General features: G+C 61.9%; 1 non-coding gene across 1 annotated transcript; it reads right to left on the bottom strand.

Moving 5' to 3' along the window:
* Window positions 1–853: 853 nt before the first annotated feature.
* LOC142791039 (small subunit ribosomal RNA) lies at window positions 854–2,668 on the bottom strand. Its single transcript, XR_012889960.1, has one exon. It is a non-coding gene; the product is annotated as a small subunit ribosomal RNA (ribosomal RNA).
* Between the last annotated feature and the right edge of the window lie 9,832 nt (window positions 2,669–12,500).

The raw sequence follows: 12,500 nt of genomic DNA, 5'->3' as shown, positions 1-12,500 counted from the left end.
CTTTCCCTCGGCAGCAAGCAAAACGCCTGGCAACGTCGACGCTCCCCTAACCGCGATCTCGCACCGTGTTTCGTGTGGCGAATTCAAAAGCCGGCCGGCGCTGCTGCAACCATTACGGTCGGTACGCATACGCCGCGGAGGGCGGGACGGTCATCGGAGCGTGCGGTTCCTCCATCGAGTACTGCGCACCTCGGCCGTCGCATCGCCGTGCCATGACCGGCCGCGCGTCAACGCGAACCGGTGCCAGCGAGATCCCTCGCCTGCAAGAACCGACCGGCAGCCTCCGTCACCCGAGGACGCGGAGGCGCTTGCCGCGGACGGCGGGACGGTATGCACTGGTGCACAGCGGACCCGTCACATCGCCAGTTCCTTGACCGACCGCCGACGCTTGTGCCGTTCCTCTCGTACTTGGCAGTCGCCGCGCGATTGTCGGGTCTCGTTCTTGCACGCTCGAACGGTCGGGAGGGCACTCGGCTGGCGTTTCGGGAACGCGCAGCCTCGCCTTCTACCGACGTAACCACGACTCGCCGTTCGCGCTCCGCCGCTCCTGTTTACAGTACTAGGCGGTCCCGCAGCGGTCGGGTCGCGCATTTCGAGCGCTTCGAGCCACGGTGCTGTGGCGGGTCGAAAGCCGACCTATGAGTGCGTTGCGCCGTTTGTACCCGCGTCCGCCACCTGGCCGACCGTCCAAGGTCGCGGTGTTGGCGTCCGCTGGGCGCAACAATTTGTCACGGGGTGCCGCTCCACATTCAGGCAGCCCCGTGGGGAAAAGCCGACCCCGCGTCCAAACGGGGTCAGCGGCAGAAAGTGTCGGGCGCAGACGCAGCTGAGGCGCTCACCCTTCACAATCCGTTAATGATCCTTCCGCAGGTTCACCTACGGAAACCTTGTTACGACTTTTACTTCCTCTAAATGATCAAGTTTGGTCATCTTTCCAACAGACCGGCGCAACCGAAAGGCCGCGCCGGACATCGGTCCGAAGACCTCACTAAATCATTCAATCGGTAGTAGCGACGGGCGGTGTGTACAAAGGGCAGGGACGTAATCAACGCGAGCTTATGACTCGCGCTTACTGGGAATTCCTCGTTCAAGGGGAACAATTGCAAGCCCCTATCCCAATCACGAAAGAAGTTCCACGGGTTACCCAGTCTTTTCAGACAGGGATAAAGACACGCTGCTTCCTTCAGTGTAGCGCGCGTGCGGCCCCGGACATCTAAGGGCATCACAGACCTGTTATTGCTCTGTTTCGTGCGGCTAGGAGCCGCTTGTCCCTCTAAGAAGGTTGTAAGGTGCTGGGAACCCCGCACCTATTTAATAGGCTAGAGTCTCGTTCGTTATCGGAATTAACCAGACAAATCGCTCCACCAACTAAGAACGGCCATGCACCACCATCCACCGAATCAAGAAAGAGCTCTCAATCTGTCAATCCTCCCAGTGTCCGGGCCGGGTAAGTTTTCCCGTGTTGAGTCAAATTAAGCCGCAGGCTCCACTCCTGGCGGTGCTCTTCCGTCAATTCCTTTAAGTTTCAGCTTTGCAACCATACTTCCCCCGGAACCCAAATACTTTGGTTTCCCGGAAGCTGCCCGCCGAGTCATTTGAGTAACTCAGGCGGATCGCTGGTTGGCATCGTTTATGGTCAGAACTAGGGCGGTATCTGATCGCCTTCGAACCTCTGACTTTCGTTCTTGATCAATGAAAACATTCTTGGCAAATGCTTTCGCAGTAGTTCGTCTTGCGACGGTCCAAGAATTTCACCTCTAGCGCCGCAATACGAATGCCCCCGTCCGTCCCTCTTAATCATTACCTCGTATTCCAAAAACCAACAGAACAGAAACGAGGTCTTGTTCTATTATTCCATGCAAGTTTATTCAGGCGACTCGCCTGCGTTGAGCACTCTAATTTTTTCAAAGTAAAAGCACCGGCCATCTCGAGGCACACAATGAAGTGCACCAAGAAAGAACCGGCATGATGTTCAGTCCGAGCCGTCGCATCGGGTAGATGCACTACTCGTCTGGAACTGAGATCCAACTACGAGCTTTTTAACCGCAGCAGCTTTAGTATACGCTATTGGAGCTGGAATTACCGCGGCTGCTGGCACCAGACTTGCCCTCCAATTGATCCTCGTTAAAGGATTTATAGTGTACTCATTTCAATTACGGGGCCTCAAAAGAGTCCCGTATTGTTATTTTTCGTCACTACCTCCCCGTGCCGGGAGTGGGTAATTTGCGCGCCTGCTGCCTTCCTTGGATGTGGTAGCCGTTTCTCAGGCTCCCTCTCCGGAATCGAACCCTGATTCTCCGTTACCCGTAACAACCATGGTAAGCAAGTAACCTACCATCGAAAGTTGATAAGGCAGACACTTGAAAGAAACGTCGCCGGCTCGTGGCCATGCGATCAGCACAAAGTTATCCAGAGTCACCACACAATACGGGCCGAAACCCGATCGATCTTGGTCTAATAAAAGCACCCGTTACCCAAAGGGCTCCAGGCTCACTGCATGTATTAGCTCTAGAATTGCCACAGTTATCCAAGTAGGAAGAAACGATCTAAGGAACCATAACTGATTTAATGAGCCATTCGCGGTTTCGCCTTATTTCGGCATGTACTTAGACATGCATGGCTTAATCTTTGAGACAAGCATATGATTACTGGCAGGATCAACCAGGTAATCGTTCGACTGCGCGTCCGTCCTCGCCTTCGGCGGGCCGGACGCAGTCTGTGTGCGGCGGAGGCCACCTTCAGGCGCCCCAACACGCTTATTTTGCACTCCGAGATGACGGCGTTCGAGCTCGCTACGGCACAACCTTCCCGAAAGACGAGTGGGAGCCGTGCGGCAAGAAGCACGTTCATGCTCGCTCTTTTTCGTTGCATCGACTCGGTCGCGCCGTGCGGGTTGCCCAAGCCCGCTGCACTGTCGGTGGACCGGCCGGAACTAGCAACGGAGCCGAGACTGCAAAGCCGCCAGACGACGGGTCACGCCCGCGTCTTCGGCGCTTTCGCATCTGAATCGCCCGAGGACGACACGGAACACACCTCGATATCGTGGTAAAACGGCACCGTCCGACAACCAGCCCCTAACGCATCAAGCGGATGAGGCTGCAGACGACTGCCGTGGATTCCCCTGGAGCAGACCCGAGGACACGCTTGACGAGGCCGAAGCCCGCCGCATATCAGACACCCGGTCGCTTTCGCGTACGCCGCTCACGAGAACCCCCACATAATAGCAGCGATAAGTACCCAGACCTCCTTGGGCACTAATACGAGCGTACTCGAGAAAATTTCACCGCGGGTGTGCCCCGAAACGTGTGGCACGTTGAGCGTGCCACAAGTCTACGTCGCTCTCAAACCCGCCGAGGTCGTAGAATTTGCGACCCTACTCACGAAATTCCCACCGAGGATACGGCCGCAAACGTACCGCACCTTGGGTAGGCCACGAGTTTGTGCAACACTACGCTGACGGCACAGCACCGAGGTCGTGCGCGCACGCACGGGAAAATTCCGCCGCGGTTTCTGCCGAAAACGTGAGGCACCACGACTCTCCGCAAGTTCGCGTCGACTGCGAAAGACCGAAGTCGTGAACGACGTGTCCGCTACTCGCCGCCGACACGCTGGACACCAAACGTACAACGACTCGACGGCGTCGTAGAGGCCCACGACGCGGTTTTCCTTAACGACGTCTCGGCGTGGCACCGACAGGTTAGAACGGCCGACCAACGTTCCCTGTCCGCCGTTCGGCTCAGTCGAAGGGCTCGGCGACTTCGGCAACGCTGCGAAGCCGCACGGTGACGCACGCCATGTCCCCATTTTTTTTTTTTCTTTCTGCGTCTGCCGGGGTGCCCCTATAATAGCAGCGATAAGCACCCAGACCGCCGTGGGTCGCTCGCCCCGGCTGACGTGGTTTTTCGTACTCCTGCGGCGGTCGCCGTCAAGCACGTCCAAATACGCTACTTTCGTGGGCGCATTCACGCTCTTTCGCTTCGCCGGAGTGCCAGCACTCACTCTGCCAAAAACGGCGAACATCCGAGCGGCGGTTCCCACTTTTGCGTCGGCGTCGCAAACCCCGCCCCGGCAGACGAGGTTTGCCGTACTCGTGCGACGGTGGCCGGCGGGCACGTCGAAAGACGCCGATATCGTGCGCGAATTGGCGCACCTTGGCTTCACCGGAGTGCCGCCACTGACTCCTCCAAAAACGGCGAAGATCCGAGCGGCGCTTCCCACTTTCGCATCGGCGTCCCGAACTCCGCCCCGGCTGACGCGGTTTACCGTACTCGTGCGACGGTCGCCGGCGAGCACGTGGAAAGACGCCGATATCGTGCCCGAATCGGCTCCGTTCGGCTTCGCCGGAGTGCCAGCACTGGCTCGGCGAAAGACGACGAACATCCGAGCGACGGTTCTCACTATTGCGTACGCGTCGCAAACCCCGCCCCGGCAGACGCACTTTGCCGTACTCGTGCGACGGTCGCCGGCGAGCACGTAGAAAGACGCCGATATCGTGCCGGAATCGGCCCCGTTTGGCTTCGCCGGAGTGCCAGCACTCACTCGGCCACAAACGGCGAACATCCGAGCGGCGGTTCCCACTTAGCCGTCGGCGTCCCGAACTCCGCCCCGGCAGACGCGGTTGCCGAGCTCGTGCGACTAGCGACCGCGAAGCCGTCTCGCGACGCCGCTTTCGTGCGCGGCTCCCACTGCGACCTGGGTCACCCGAGGTCGACGAGCAAAAAAGAATGTCGAAAAAAAATTTTTTTTTTTTGCGTCTGCCGGGGTGCCCCTATAATAGCAGCGATAAGCACCCAGACCGCCATGGGTCGCTCGCCCCGGCTGACGTGGTTTTTCGTTTTCCTGCGGTGGTCGTCGTCAAGCACGTCCAAACACGCCACTTTCGTGGGCGCATTCGCGCTCTTTCGCTTCGCCGGAGTGCCAGCACTCACTCTGCCAAAAACGGCGAACATCCTAGTGGCGGTTCCCACTTTTGCGTCGGCGTCGCCAACCCCGCCCCGGCATACGCGGTTTGCCGTACTCGTGCGGCGGTGGACGGCGGGCACGTCGAAAGACACCGATATCGTGCGCGAGTCGATGCTTCTTGGTCTCGCAGGAGGGCCGCCACTCACTCCTGCAAAAACGGCGAAGATCCGAGCGGCGCTTCCCACTTTTTCGTCGGCATCGCAAACCTCGCCCCGGCAGACGCGCTTTGCCGTACTCGTGCGACGGTCGCCGGCGAGCACGTCGAAATACGCCGATATCGTGCCCGAATCGGCCCCGTTTCGCTTCGCCGGAGTGCCAGCACTCACTCGGCCAAAAACGGCGAACATCCGAGCAGCGGTACCCACTTAGCCGTCGGCATCCCGAACTCCGCGCCGGCTGACGCGGTTGCCGAGCTCGTGCGACTAGCGACCGCGAACGCGTCTCGCGACGCCGCTTTCGTGCGCGGCTCCCATTGCGACCTGGGTTACCCGAGCTCGACCAGCAAAAAAGAAGGTCGAAAAAAAATTTTTTTTTTCTGCGTCTGCCGGGGTGCCCCTATAATAGCAGCGATAAGCACCCAGACCGCCGTGGGTCGCTCGCCCCGGCTGACGTGGTTTTTCGTACTCCTGCAGCGGTCGCCGTCAAGCACGTCCAAATACGCCACTTTCGTGGGCGCTTTCGCGCTCTTTCGCGTCGCCGGTGTGCCAGCACTCACTCTGCCAAAAACGGCCAACATCCGAGCGGCGGTTCCCACTTTTGCGTCGGCGTCGTAAACCCCGCCCCGGCAGACGCGGTTTGCCCTACTCGTGCGACGGTCGCCGGCGAGCGCGTCGAAAGACGCCGATATCGTGCGCTAATTGGCGCTCCTTGGCTTCTCCGGAGTGCCGCCACTCACTCCTCCAAAAACGGCGAAGATCCGAGCGGCGTTCTCCACTTTCGCATCGGCGTCCCGAACTCCGCCCGGGCTGACGCGGTTTACCGTACTCGTGCGACGGTCGCCGCCGGGCACGTCGAAAGACGCCGATATCGTGCCGTAATCGGCCCCGTTTGGCTTCGCCTGAGTGCCAGCACTCACTCGGCCAAAAACGGCGAACATCCGAGCAGCGTTTCCCACTTTCGCATCGGCGTCCCGAAGCCCGCCCCGGCAGACGCGGTTTGCCCTACTCGAGTGACGGTCGCCGGCGATCACGTCGAAAGGCGCCGAATTCGTGCACGAATCGATGCTTCTTGGTCTCGCAGGAGGGCCGCCACTCACTCCTGCAAAAACGGCGAAGATCCGAGTTGCGCTTCCCACTTTTTCGTCGGCGTCCCGAACTACGCCCCGGCTGACGCGGTTTACCGTACTCGTGCGACGGTCGCCGGCGGGCACTTCAAAATACGCCGATTTCGTGGGCGCATTCACGCTGTTTCGCTTCCCCGGAGTGCCAACACTCACTCTGCCGAAAGCGGCGATCATCCGAGCGGCGGTTCCCACTTTTGCGTCGGCTTCGCAAACGGCGCCCCGGCAGACGCGCTCGTGCGACGTACTCGTGCGACGGTCGCCGGCGAGCACGTCGAAAGACGCCGATATCGTGCTCGAATCGACCCCGTTTCGCTTCGCCGGAGTGCTGCCAGTCACGGCGCAGAAAACGGCGAACAAGTGTTTTTTTTTTTTTTTCCTAGAATTTGTGTTATAGAAGGCACATTTGATATCGGACGATAATTTTCAACTTTATCACGCGCACCGATTTTCGTGTAGAGGTTTGCAAGTTTATGGGAATTTCTCCACTTGGAATAATGCGATTTAGTAGTACTACGAGAACTTCATGGATGTACTCAAGGGTACGGGGCAAGTCAGTTACGTCAACACCTGCAGATTTTTTACACTTCAAACTGAAAATTGTTGGTTGTGAGTCCTCGTGTGATATTAAAGGCCGATTCGCTAACACATAGAACAAAGAAAGAAAGGAAGAAAAAACGCCCGCGCTCGCTCAAGAAACCTGGGTTCGCAACAAGTGGCAACAACAAGCAACCGAGCGAGTGCGCCAAAACCCGTGGCGGCCGAACAAACGCGAAGTCCCAACCGCGTCAGCCGGGGCGGCACGGGACAGGAAAAATCACTTCAGCCGGGGCGGCGGGGCACCGAATAAACCTCGTCACCTCGTCGCAGGATAAAAGAGGAAACAAAAAGTCTAAACAGCGTCTGCTGGAGCGAATGCGTAATAAAACAACAACAACAACAAAAAAAAACACCCGCGCTCAAGAAGTCTGCAATCCTCACAAAAGGCGACTGTGACCGAGCAGCGTCAGCCGGGGCCGTGCGGAAACGGAAAAACCGCGACTACCGGGGCGTCGAGGCACCGAAAAATCCACTTCAGCCGCGGCGAAAAAAAAAAACAAAAAGAAAGACGGAGGGGGGGGGGAACCACGTCTGCCGGGGCGAAGGAAAAAAAAACGCGTCTGCCGGGGCGAGCCCGGGTGCGGCACCACCGGGAAAACTGTGGCAAACAGACATGGCGATCGAGTGAGTGGGCCGCCAGCCAGGCTCAGCCAAAAAGTGCAAAGTCCGAACCGTGTCAGCCGGGGCGACGCAAGAACCGCGTCAGCCAGACGGCGCGAAAACCGCGTCAGCCGGGGCGGCACGAAACCGCGTCAGCCGGGGCGGCGCGAAAACTGCGTCAGCCGGGGCGGCGCGAAAACCTCGTCAGCCGGGGCGAGCGAAAAGGGGGGGGGGAACCACGTCTGCCGGGGCGAAAGAAAAAAAAACGCGTCTGCCGGGGCGAGCCCGGGTGCGGCACCACCGGGAAGACTGTGGCAAACAGACATGGCGATCGAGTGAGTGGGCCGCCAGCCAGGCTCAGCCCAAAAAGTGCTAAGTCCGAACTGCGTCAGCCGGGGCGGCGCGAAAACCGCGTCTGCCGGGGCGGCACGAAACCGCGTCAGCCGGGGCGGCGCGAAAACTGCGTCAGCCGGGGCGAGCCCGGGTGCGGCACCACCGGGAAAACTGTGGCAAACAGACATGGCGATCGAGTGAGTGGGCCGCCAGCCAGGCACAGCCGAAAAGTGCTAAGTCCGAACTGCGTCAGCCGGGGCGGCAAAAACCGCGTCAGCCGGGGCGGCGCAAAAAACCGCGTCTGCCGGGGCGGCACGAAACCGCGTCAGCCGGGGCGGCGCGAAAACTGCGTCAGCCGGGGCGAAAGAAAAAAAAAAACGCGTCTGCCGGGGCGAGCCCGGGTGCGGCACCACCGGGAAAACTGTGGCAAACAGACATGGCGATCGAGTGAGTGGGCCGCCAGCCAGGCACAGCCGAAAAGTGCTAAGTCCGAACTGCGTCTGCCGGGGCGGCACGAAACCGCGTCAGCCGGGGCGGCGCGAAAACCGCGTCTGCCGGGGCGGCACGAAACCGCGTCAGCCGGGGCGGCGCGAAAACTGCGTCAGCCGGGGCGAGCCCGGGTGCGGCACCACCGGGAAAACTGTGGCAAACAGACATGGCGATTGAGTGAGTGGGCCGCCAGCCAGGCACAGCCGAAAAGTGCTAAGTCCGAACTGCGTCTGCCGGGGCGGCACGAAACCGCGTCAGCCGGGGCGGCGCGAAAACCGCGTCTGCCGGGGCGGCACGAAACCGCGTCAGCCGGGGCGGCGCGAAAACTGCGTCAGCCGGGGCGAGCCCGGGTGCGGCACCACCGGGAAAACTGTGGCAAACAGACATGGCGATCGAGTGAGTGGGCCGCCAGCCAGGCACAGCCGAAAAGTGCAAAGTCCGAACCGTGTCAGCCGGGGCGACGCAAAAACCGCGTCAGCCGGGGCGGCGCGAAAACCGCGTCAGCCGGGGCGGCACGAAACCGCGTCAGCCGGGGCGGCGCGAAAACTGCGTCAGCCGGGGCGGCGCGAAAACCTCGTCAGCCGGGGCGAGCGAAAAGGGGGGGGGGGGAACCACGTCTGCCGGGGCGAAAGAAAAAAAAACGCGTCTGCCGGGGCGAGCCCGGGTGCGGCACCACCGGGAAGACTGTGGCAAACAGACATGGCGATCGAGTGAGTGGGCCGCCAGCCAGGCTCAGCCCAAAAAGTGCTAAGTCCGAACTGCGTCAGCCGGGGCGGCGCGAAAACCGCGTCTGCCGGGGCGGCACGAAACCGCGTCAGCCGGGGCGGCGCGAAAACTGCGTCAGCCGGGGCGAGCCCGGGTGCGGCACCACCGGGAAAACTGTGGCAAACAGACATGGCGATCGAGTGAGTGGGCCGCCAGCCAGGCACAGCCGAAAAGTGCTAAGTCCGAACTGCGTCAGCCGGGGCGGCAAAAACCGCGTCAGCCGGGGCGGCGCAAAAAACCGCGTCTGCCGGGGCGGCACGAAACCGCGTCAGCCGGGGCGGCGCGAAAACTGCGTCAGCCGGGGCGAAAGAAAAAAAAACGCGTCTGCCGGGGCGAGCCCGGGTGCGGCACCACCGGGAAAACTGTGGCAAACAGACATGGCGATCGAGTGAGTGGGCCGCCAGCCAGGCACAGCCGAAAAGTGCTAAGTCCGAACTGCGTCTGCCGGGGCGGCACGAAACCGCGTCAGCCGGGGCGGCGCGAAAACCGCGTCTGCCGGGGCGGCACGAAACCGCGTCAGCCGGGGCGGCGCGAAAACTGCGTCAGCCGGGGCGAGCCCGGGTGCGGCACCACCGGGAAAACTGTGGCAAACAGACATGGCGATTGAGTGAGTGGGCCACCAGCCAGGCACAGCCGAAAAGTGCTAAGTCCGAACTGCGTCTGCCGGGGCGGCACGAAACCGCGTCAGCCGGGGCGGCGCGAAAACCGCGTCTGCCGGGGCGGCACGAAACCGCGTCAGCCGGGGCGGCGCGAAAACCGCGTCTGCCGGGGCGGCACGAAACCGCGTCAGCCGGGGCGGCGCGAAAACTGCGTCAGCCGGGGCGAGCCCGGGTGCGGCACCACCGGGAAGACTGTGGCAAACAGACATGGCGATCGAGTGAGTGGGCCGCCAGCCAGGCTCAGCCCAAAAAGTGCTAAGTCCGAACTGCGTCAGCCGGGGCGGCGCGAAAACCGCGTCTGCCGGGGCGGCACGAAACCGCGTCAGCCGGGGCGGCGCGAAAACTGCGTCAGCCGGGGCGAGCCCGGGTGCGGCACCACCGGGAAAACTGTGGCAAACAGACATGGCGATCGAGTGAGTGGGCCGCCAGCCAGGCACAGCCGAAAAGTGCTAAGTCCGAACTGCGTCAGCCGGGGCGGCAAAAACCGCGTCAGCCGGGGCGGCGCAAAAAACCGCGTCTGCCGGGGCGGCACGAAACCGCGTCAGCCGGGGCGGCGCGAAAACTGCGTCAGCCGGGGCGAAAGAAAAAAAAAAACGCGTCTGCCGGGGCGAGCCCGGGTGCGGCACCACCGGGAAAACTGTGGCAAACAGACATGGCGATCGAGTGAGTGGGCCGCCAGCCAGGCACAGCCGAAAAGTGCTAAGTCCGAACTGCGTCTGCCGGGGCGGCACGAAACCGCGTCAGCCGGGGCGGCGCGAAAACCGCGTCTGCCGGGGCGGCACGAAACCGCGTCAGCCGGGGCGGCGCGAAAACTGCGTCAGCCGGGGCGAGCCCGGGTGCGGCACCACCGGGAAAACTGTGGCAAACAGACATGGCGATTGAGTGAGTGGGCCGCCAGCCAGGCACAGCCGAAAAGTGCTAAGTCCGAACTGCGTCTGCCGGGGCGGCACGAAACCGCGTCAGCCGGGGCGGCGCGAAAACCGCGTCTGCCGGGGCGGCACGAAACCGCGTCAGCCGGGGCGGCGCGAAAACCGCGTCTGCCGGGGCGGCACGAAACCGCGTCAGCCGGGGCGGCGCGAAAACTGCGTCAGCCGGGGCGAGCCCGGGTGCGGCACCACCGGGAAGACTGTGGCAAACAGACATGGCGATCGAGTGAGTGGGCCGCCAGCCAGGCTCAGCCCAAAAAGTGCTAAGTCCGAACTGCGTCAGCCGGGGCGGCGCGAAAACCGCGTCTGCCGGGGCGGCACGAAACCGCGTCAGCCGGGGCGGCGCGAAAACTGCGTCAGCCGGGGCGAGCCCGGGTGCGGCACCACCGGGAAAACTGTGGCAAACAGACATGGCGATCGAGTGAGTGGGCCGCCAGCCAGGCACAGCCGAAAAGTGCTAAGTCCGAACTGCGTCAGCCGGGGCGGCAAAAACCGCGTCAGCCGGGGCGGCGCAAAAAACCGCGTCTGCCGGGGCGGCACGAAACCGCGTCAGCCGGGGCGGTGCGAAAACTGCGTCAGCCGGGGCGAAAGAAAAAAAAACGCGTCTGCCGGGGCGAGCCCGGGTGCGGCACCACCGGGAAAACTGTGGCAAACAGACATGGCGATCGAGTGAGTGGGCCGCCAGCCAGGCACAGCCGAAAAGTGCTAAGTCCGAACTGCGTCTGCCGGGGCGGCACGAAACCGCGTCAGCCGGGGCGGCGCGAAAACCGCGTCTGCCGGGGCGGCACGAAACCGCGTCAGCCGGGGCGGCGCGAAAACTGCGTCAGCCGGGGCGAGCCCGGGTGCGGCACCACCGGGAAAACTGTGGCAAACAGACATGGCGATTGAGTGAGTGGGCCGCCAGCCAGGCACAGCCGAAAAGTGCTAAGTCCGAACTGCGTCTGCCGGGGCGGCACGAAACCGCGTCAGCCGGGGCGGCGCGAAAACCGCGTCTGCCGGGGCGGCACGAAACCGCGTCAGCCGGGGCGGCGCGAAAACTGCGTCAGCCGGGGCGAGCCCGGGTGCGGCACCACCGGGAAAACTGTGGCAAACAGACATGGCGATCGAGTGAGTGGGCCGCCAGCCAGGCACAGCCGAAAAGTGCTAAGTCCGAACTGCGTCAGCCGGGGCGGCAAAAACCGCGTCAGCCGGGGCGGCGCAAAAACCGCGTCTGCCGGGGCGAAATCAAAAAAAAAAACAAAGAAAAAAGCCCGCGCTTAATCAAAAGAAAACAAAGAAAAAAGCTTGCGCTTAATCAAAAGAAAACAAACAAAAAAAGTTCGCGCTTAAGCCTGGCGGTGGAACCACCGGGGCAAACAGACCTGGCGATCGAGTGAGTGGGCCGCCAGCCGGGGTGAGCCAAAAAGTGCAAAGTCCGAACCGCGTCAGCCGGGGCGACGCAAAAACCGCGTCAGCCGGGGCGGCGCGAAAACCGCGTCAGCCGGGGCGGCGCGAAAACCGCGTCAGCCGGGGCGGCGCAAAAACTGCGTCAGCCGGGGCGGCACGGAAAAACGAAAACCGCGTCAGCCGGGGCGGCACGGAAAAACGAAAACCGCGTCAGCCGGGGCGACATCAAAATGAGGAAAAAAAAAAAAAACTGCCTTAGGACACCTGCGTACACTTTCATGCGTTTGGGCATATCTCTCTGTAACACGCGCGCCCCTCGTTACGCGCGGCACTCTGTTTTCTCCGACACCCATATTTCGGCGGCATGTGGCACGCGCGCCCGTCCCTACGCACGGCACACCGCAGTGCTTTCTCGATATTTTTCTTTTCCTCCAACACCGTCATCTATAGGCTTTTAGTGACCTGTTGCTCGTGGCACAAGTTCGCTAGCTCTGACACCTC

Source organism: Rhipicephalus microplus, unplaced genomic scaffold, assembly GCF_043290135.1.
Source record: "Rhipicephalus microplus isolate Deutch F79 unplaced genomic scaffold, USDA_Rmic scaffold_137, whole genome shotgun sequence".
In the NCBI taxonomy this organism is placed as follows: Eukaryota; Metazoa; Arthropoda; class Arachnida; order Ixodida; family Ixodidae; genus Rhipicephalus; species Rhipicephalus microplus.
The sequence above is the reverse complement of the archived record's forward strand: the minus strand, read 5'-3'. Positions and strand labels throughout refer to the sequence as shown.